Source organism: Barbatula barbatula (genome assembly GCF_947034865.1).
Source record: "Barbatula barbatula genome assembly, chromosome: 21".
In the NCBI taxonomy this organism is placed as follows: domain Eukaryota; kingdom Metazoa; phylum Chordata; class Actinopteri; order Cypriniformes; family Nemacheilidae; genus Barbatula; species Barbatula barbatula.
In genome coordinates, this window is record NC_136784.1 from 19,157,852 (window position 1) to 19,166,466 (window position 8,615).

An 8,615-nucleotide genomic window follows, 5' to 3' on the forward strand; every position below is an offset into this window, starting at 1 on the left:
CGTGAGAAGGATTGCCAATTTAGAGCAGAAGTATTTCCCTAGAGCTCGATAAAAGATTACAAAGACAAAAAAACTGTGTGATGTGCGTTTACAAAGAAAATGTTCAAATTTACTTTCATTTGAACTTAACTTCTGTCTGAAGGTATGCTGTACATACAGCCTATGCACATGGAACAACCACATGCCAAAGCCATAGCAACCAATCTACCAAAGTGTTATAAATCAGTTAGCAACATGAACATCTTGGCAACCACACAGCAACACCCTGGCACACATGTGCTGATCAATGATTGTGTGATTTCTCTGCATGGACAAGCAACACTTGAACACAGTTTTAAAACAGGTCAAATTAACTCTCACAGTGTATATATAATCCACATTTGAGAGTGTGGAATATATATACACTGTGAGTGTTAATTAGAAATGTTTTAACACTGGCGATTTTACTGTGTATCAGTATCTGGATGAGAGACCTATTCAATTCAATTTATTTATATAGAGCCTTCACAATGTGCATTGTTCCGATGCAGCTTTGCAGGAAACAAAATATGAAAAACAGAAAAGGTAAAACACTGCACAGTATGTGGTGTTTATAGAACAAGCAAGATCATTCTAATAAATAATATGTAATGAATGTAGTCTCCAGGTGGGCAAGCCAACACGGCCCTGTGGCGAGGAAACCAAACTCCAATGATTAATAAATGGAGAAAAAAACCTTGAGAGAAACCGGTCTGAGTCGGGAGTGCCAGGTCCCCTCTGAGGTATCACATCTGCACTCAGTGACTTTAAATGAAAATGACTGAGAAATGTTTATGAATAAAAGGGAGAGCTTATTAGTTGGGATTCAGTTAATTTAATTTCCTGAACTGTTTAGGTCAAATTTTGTCTTATTTTGTGACCGATATCAAATAACAGAGGAATGTGATAATAATGGCAAATAGTAATGGCATAATGGACGTTTAGAGTGCAGCTGTAACTTCCAACTGCTGTCATGTGACGTACAGTAAGTTTAGCGTTAAATACTGACTATTGTAAATTTTGCATTAATGTGACAAGTAGTCGGTCTTTGCTGTATGTCATTATTATGTAAGAAAGACCACAACTGAGAGGAAACTACTTTTTCTAGTATTGTAGGGGAGATTTGATTTCGGTCTATAGCTTCCTTGTTCACTGGGGTGTGGTTTCATGATAAGAGGCTTAATGAGGGTCAGCTAAAGGCTCCTGGGACAGGGCCTAGATTATCTCCTGGGAAAGCTAGGTTGCTACTGGAAGAGGTGTTAGTGAGACCAGCAGGGTGTGCCCACCCTGTGTTCTGTATGGGTCCAAATGCCCCAGAATAGTGATGGGGACACTATACTGTAATGAGCATCGTCCTTCGGATGAGACGTTAAACCAATGTCCTGACTCCCTGTGGTCATTAAAAGATCCCATGGCACTTCTCGTAAATACTGGGGGTGTAACCCCCGTGTCCTAGCCAGATTCTCTCCACTGGCCCTTGTCAATCATGGGCTCCTAATAATCTCTCTCTCCCCTCAACCTATAGCTGGTGTGGGGTGAGCGCGCTGTCAATGCTGTACTGTCGCTGCCGTCGCATCATCCAAGTGGACGCTGCACACTGGTGGTGGTTGAGGAGAGACCCCCCTTGTTGTAAAGTGTTTTGGGTGTACAGCAATACACAATAAATCGCTATGTTAATTTCTCATTAACTCATTCATTCATATAACTCAAATTTCCCGAAGACAGACACCTTGGAGTCCCACTACGACTAAATAATGCCTCCTTAACCTCCTTCTGTAGAAATCAACGGGGGCGGAAAACCAGGAGTAGCTTTGATACGGAATCGGTTTTGTTTTCACATAAATTAAATGCATTTGTTGACCCCTCCCTAAATCTTTTGTTGTAAAAGAGTTTGTTTATTCGTCTGAGCCAGAAAAAGAAATAAAAGGCAATTAAACAGGGCAACGCTCTTGGTGGTACATTGTTTTTTTATGTCATGAGATCAATACACTATAGAGGGCTGATTTTCAAAAGCACTGCGGAGAATAAACCGATTCTAGTTATTCTGGGGTTCTGCTATAATTGCATTGCGTGTTAAAAGACCCATTTGGTGAAATGTTAGTCGTCTGTTGCAAATGCGTTTGACGGTTATCTTGCTCTGTTCAGTGATGCAAACAGGGAAAGTGGAAAACTTTGCGTAAGTGGTTATCAATTGTATTTCTATTCGATTGCTTTGGTGTTCTGAGTGGTCTAGAAGAATGTTGTTATGCAGTTTGTGGAGTTCTTGGTGGTTGCTAGGGCACTGATTTGCGGAAACCAGAAGAGCCCACCTCCCAGCCTCTTTACATTCTTGCTCAGGTCCTTGCTTCAACTGAGTCTGGATTTCAGGTGAAAATCATCAGTCCAGTGGAAATGTAACAGCTTGTGTTGCTTAGTAAGAGAGATATGTTTAATTCATGACAGTAACTCAAACGTTGAACTGGGCAGACAAATCGGGGGGGGGGGGGGGTTGGGGGTCGAGGGGGTGGTGGGGTGTTTGTGTGTGGTCGGGTCTGTCGACCGGGGGGATGTGCTTGAGGTGCATGGTGCTTTCGCAATTATAATACATCCGCCTGAGCGGCCCAAGCCTCCGTTCCGGGATCATACGTTAGCGGCCCACCGGGAAACCGCTCGGAACGCCAGATGGTCAGTCTAAATTCACAAGAATATAACTGTCTGGTCGAGACTCCAATTTTGTTCACAGATATAGAAAGTGGAGACAGCAGAAGTCAGCGGTTAAACAGTCACCAAACTTCAAATCAGTCATGTGCTCCACAAACCCTGAGTGAAAACACAATTAATATGCTGGGGGGTTTTCTGAGCAAGGTTGCAGCAACCTTGTCCACGACCTGGCTCTCTAAAGTCTTCAAGAGATTACACACATACTACATTCAAAATGAGGCTGTCAAATTTAGGTTTGCTCTGTAGTAACAGCATCATTTTCTGCATATCACAATGCTGATATAACACTTAATGTATACAGTTATGTTGGACTACTTTATATATTTTAACTTTCTGTCTCATCTCGCTCTTGGTAATGGTGTCAACTCAGTGCTTCCTGAATTAGCATTTAAATGAGTGTTTGGGTGTTAGTATTCATAACCTTAGCTACCTGTGTTACTCGTACGCTCACATTCTCGAGATATCTTGAACAATAGATTTATGATATACAGTATGTCAGTCATGTAGGCGGGTAGATTTGTTCTGTTCTTTATAACCAGAACTGTTTGCTTTAGAAAATGTAATATAGAAATCATTTCTTTAAGTGCTGGAAGTAAGATCAATATCACAATGACAAGATCTATTAATCGACCATTCTGTTCAGAAGGCACATACAATTGTTGCTTTTCTATGTATTATGCACTGCGGTGCTTAACATCATCACGATTTTTCTAAATGAAGTATGACAGGACTTTTTTGATGGGATGCAATTGCATGTGTTTGTCCATCATTTTATAATAGAACCGTGTTTGTCGGTACATCATGTCCTAAACCACACAATGCTGTTCTTCGATGTTGATTCTTTTTCATAATTTCTAACGATTTCAGTGCTTTGAAATTAGATTGAAAGTTGATCATCATCGCTGTAATCATTCTAGAACATTTCCGTGACAATTAATTGTGACAGCCTACAGCATCCATTTATATGCAGGCGCTGTCTGAAATATTAAAAACTATCATAAAACAGTTTTACTTCTAAATCTTGCTAGTAAAAGCTACAGTTCACCTTCTCTGAACTGTTCATGAAAACCATTGGAAGCTGTCCAGTCTTGGCACAAAAACCCGATTGCTGAAAGTGCTTTGTTAGGTGCAACACCCAGTCCTGCAGATACAGCATAGAAAGAAACTTCTTAACTGCTGATGTAAGAGCTATACAAACTTTTGGTATCTCTGACAGAAACTTATTAAGCAATAACAGATCCGGACGATGTTTCTTTAGAGAGCATGACAGATTTGCAGGCAATCCGATTAGTTTCTCTGTGCACGTTGACTAATATGACTCACTTTTGATTTCCTGTATGTATTTAAATGCAGTTATGGCATGCAAAGCAAGGCAGTGATGTGCAAAGAAAAATAATAGTTTCTATTAAAGAACCGTATAGTATGTCATCTTGAATGACGGAAATACAAGCATTAACCTTATAGAAACAGAACATTTTACTGATAATCAGAAGATGAGACAAAGAATAGCCTGAATGTCTCCTGACAATGTTATCTTTATCTGACTATAAATTAGATATTTGTCTTTTTTAAATGCCAGTGCTTGCATATAGAAAAGATATTATAAAAATTATAGGAAATATGCGACTGTCATGATTCTGCTACATCATGTCATGTTTCTCTTGGTTTAGTGGCAGGATCATGACAGAACCTCATGTTAAATGTGGAGAGAGACAATTATTGTTCTTATGGCCTTCCATACTCTCTCCGGTCTCGTCATTGTTCCCATCCTCTTGTTACCTCGTTATTGATTAATGCCTACACCTGTTTCCCTCTTGATTTGCTCCCTTATTTAATGCCCTTGTGTCTTCTGTCTTGTGCTGGTTCATTGTGGTTTGTGTGGTGAGTTCCTGTGTTATGTTAGTTTAGTCATGTGTAGTTTATGTCAAAGAGTTAATTTAAGTTTTGTTTCAGTGTAGTTAGTCTTAGTCCTGTCATGTTATGTATCCATGTTTTGTTCTGTTACCCCCTCGTGGGTCTTTGTTTTATTATTTATTAAATTATTTGTTAACCCCTTACCCGCTGTCTGCACCTGGGTCCTCTCTCCGTGTCTCACCACTCGAGAATCATGACAGAATGAACCAGCCATAATCGGACCCAGCAGACAGAGGGATCGTTTTGGCAGCAGTTGAGGCTGCCGGATTCCCCTCCAGGGTTAGAGGCTGCCGGACTCCCTTCCAAGGTCGAGAACGCCGGACTCCCTCCTGAGTCAGGGCCGCCGGACTCCCTACCAGGGTTGAGACTGCCGGATTTCCGCTCAGGGCCGAGACCGCCGGACTGCCTTCCAGGGTTGAGACCGCCGGTCTTCCCTCCAGGGTTGAAGCTGCCGGAATCCTGTTGCCTGCAACCGATCCCCAGCCAGGCATTCCAGGTCGGTGCAGCCGGGCATTCCAGGTCGGTGCAGCCGGGCATTCCCGTCTGGTGGAGCCGGGCATTCCCGTCTGGTGGAGCCGGGCATTCCCGCCCGGCGGAGCCGGGCATTTCCAGCCCGGTGCATGCGGCCATTCCAGCCCGGTGCATGCCTGTTCCGTGTCTGCCGGCTATCCTGTTTGTGTCTGGTACCTGTCATGCCGGCTATCGTGTCCGTGTCAGCCCTTGTTTGGACTTCCCTTTGGACTCTTGTGTGCCCCTTCCCTTGGACTCTTGTGCTTGCCCGTTTTGATTTATTGTATTGTCATGTTGTATTATGTTGCCATTGTCACAGTCTGTCTTGTCTTGTTTGTGCCTTGAGGAGCATCAGGTTGCTGCTCCTTTAGGAGAGGCTTATGTCATGATTCTGCTACATGTCATGTTTCTCTTGGTTTAGTGGCAGGATCATGACAGAACCTCATGTTAAATGTGGAGAGAGACAATTATTGTTCTTATGGCCTTCCATACTCTCTCCGGTCTCGTCATTGTTCCCATCCTCTTGTTACCTCGTTATTGATTAATGCCTACACCTGTTTCCCTCTTGATTTGCTCCCTTATTTAATGCCCTTGTGTCTTCTGTCTTGTGCTGGTTCATTGTGGTTTGTGTGGTGAGTTCCTGTGTTATGTTAGTTTAGTCATGTGTAGTTTATGTCAAAGAGTTAATTTAAGTTTTGTTTCAGTGTAGTTAGTCTTAGTCCTGTCATGTTATGTATCCATGTTTTGTTCTGTTACCCCCTCGTGGGTCTTTGTTTTATTATTTATTAAATTATTTGTTAACCCCTTACCCGCTGTCTGCACCTGGGTCCTCTCTCCGTGTCTCACCACTCGAGAATCATGACAGCGACTGGGCCCATACTCTTAAAATCTTTGTTTCAACAGAAACAAATATTATCTGGCCCAAACGTAACTTCTGGTAGTCCCAGCAAAGTAGATTATTTTATTAACTCAAATATTTTATTTATATGAATTAAACATATTATGAATTGTTATGTTATACAGACCAATAAAAAAACGCAGACCTGAAGTTAACTTTGAAGCAGGTGCGTGTGTCTGATGAAACCATCTATAGGAATTTAAGTCCTCCCTTATTAGAACCTCAAGTTAACAATATTGTTAATTTATTAATTCTATTTTAACAATATCGTCTTAAAAAGACAATGCCTGAATACTGAAGATATATAGCGTAAAACATACATGTAAGGGCTATTTCAAGAATTTTCTCTGATCGGCTAGCTATCCAATTGCGAAAAGCCCTCACGTAAAATTAATTCAAGATAGATTGCCATCCGATAGTGCAAACAACTTTAGGATTGTTTGAGACGCATTTCAGACCAGCTCGGCAGGTGTAAATGGATCTGGTTGTTAAAGCCACCACACATGTCGGTGCTTGGAGAAATCAACAAAAGTTAGACACTCCACAAATAAATGACAGATGTTATGGGGGAAAATGCTTTGTGAATCTGGGCGCTGATGTGTACTTGCAAAAGAAAATAGATGTAGTTTGCATCTTTCGTTTCTCTTTAAATCTCATCGTTGTTGAACATGTTGGTTTTCATCACCAGTTGTGAGTGTAGATCTCCACCACTTTGCTTTTGAGCTGAGCATTTAATCTCATACTGTATGCTGTTAGTCCTCATAGCCCACAAGTAACCAGCTACCTGCGCTTTTCACATTGCTTTGAGGGCAGCACTGTAATGACACCTTTCATACCTTTTTCTAAACTTTCTATTAATTTCTTGAGATGGAATAGAGCTTCCACACAGGGGAGAATACATTTCGAGGTTCTTTTATTTTTGCTGTTTGCTAAAAATGAAAGAGGCTTTGCAACCACAGGTTACTGAACACATTTGAAATCCTTTTTGCAGTCTTTATTTGGTTGCCGAGTGCTTTGATATCCTCAAATAAGGTAATAACAAATAAAAAACGAAATCATACAGGTGTTTGTATTACTCTCAACAAAAGCAAATGCATTGTAATAAAGGTTTTAAAATCGTAACAACATGCGACCCATTCAAAGGGTCAGTATGGGGTGACAGAAAATGGAAAATTTTCGAGGGAATAAAGCACTGTACTTTTGCTGTATGTTGAAGAGTGAAAAAAATGCCTCCTTCAGGATTTACATCTCCTAATCCAGCTCATTGAAACAGGATTGGTGAGCGTAATGTCTCAGTGAGAGTGTGCTGGAGCTCACATCATATGATCACCTGCAGCCGCAGTGAAATGTGAAGAGCTGTGACCTTACTGCCAGTCAGATACTTTACACCACACAGATACTGCAAGATATCATAAACTATACTGCATAACATAATCATTATGCTTATTCAAACCATTTGCTTAGCATGTATTGCATTAAATCAGCCATTCAATTCAAATGAGTCCCATTCTCTGTAGATAAAAACTATTTAACAGAAATATCTATCATCATCTTGCAATTGTTTTCTCATATAAAAAGGAGTTATTATCAAAATGTCAAAGATAATCTTTACCATACAATAAAAGTACAAAGCAATCCATATTAATCTCCCGGGAAATCAGTAACAAGAGGTTCATTTTTTTCTATCATGTAAAACTGCTCTCTGCTTTATTTCCGGACCACCTCCACCAGTGCCAAAGCTGGAATTATGTAGTGCCTGAGACAAATCAGACACACGATAACTAGTTATATTTCTTAGATATAACACCCTCACCCAACACGCAAGCCACCGGCCTCCTTCCTTCATTGTATCTACGAACTCATTACATTGGTGCCGAAACCCGGGAGGAAGGAGGGACATGCTGTTTAAGACCCCTCGCTGCCGAGGGGCATCGCGGTGCTGTGGAGTCGGGCTGCCCGAGGCGGTGGTGCCGGATCAAGAGGAATCGGCTGGGACGGAAAACTCATGGCGTGCGCCTGGGTCGAGGGGGGGTGGTTGCCGTTGGAGCCATCGCCAGCCGCCAGGGTACGAAGACATGTCTGCCATACTCCTAGGCCCAGGTGGGGTGGCGGCCTTTGAAGAGGGAGTGAAGGAGTTCGGGCCGTTTGCCGGAGCTTGCTGTCGTCCACCGAGGAAAACGGGAGGAGCAGGGAACGGAAAACTTCCTGCCAGCTGCCATCAGCCAAAGAAGCCACCGCCAACTTCCAGTTGGCGCATAGCACCCTGAGGAAGAGCCTCTGGGCTGGGCTGAGGACTGAGCAACAGCGTGTCGGGGAACCGGACCAATTTTTTTTATTTTCCTCTCTCCTCTCTCTCGTCCCTATCACTCCTGGTGCTCCCGTCAAACAAACAAACAAACAAAACGAATGTAAAATGCCGGCAGTTCCCTCGCTGTTGACTGCCGGCCATATAAACACACTTAAACACAACATAAAGTCCAGGCCTGGTCCTCTCTTTTCGTACCCTCCTGTCGCTCGGTCTTTTATGCTTCTGCAGCTCCTTCGTGAGAGATGTGAGACAGGGGCAACGCGCAGC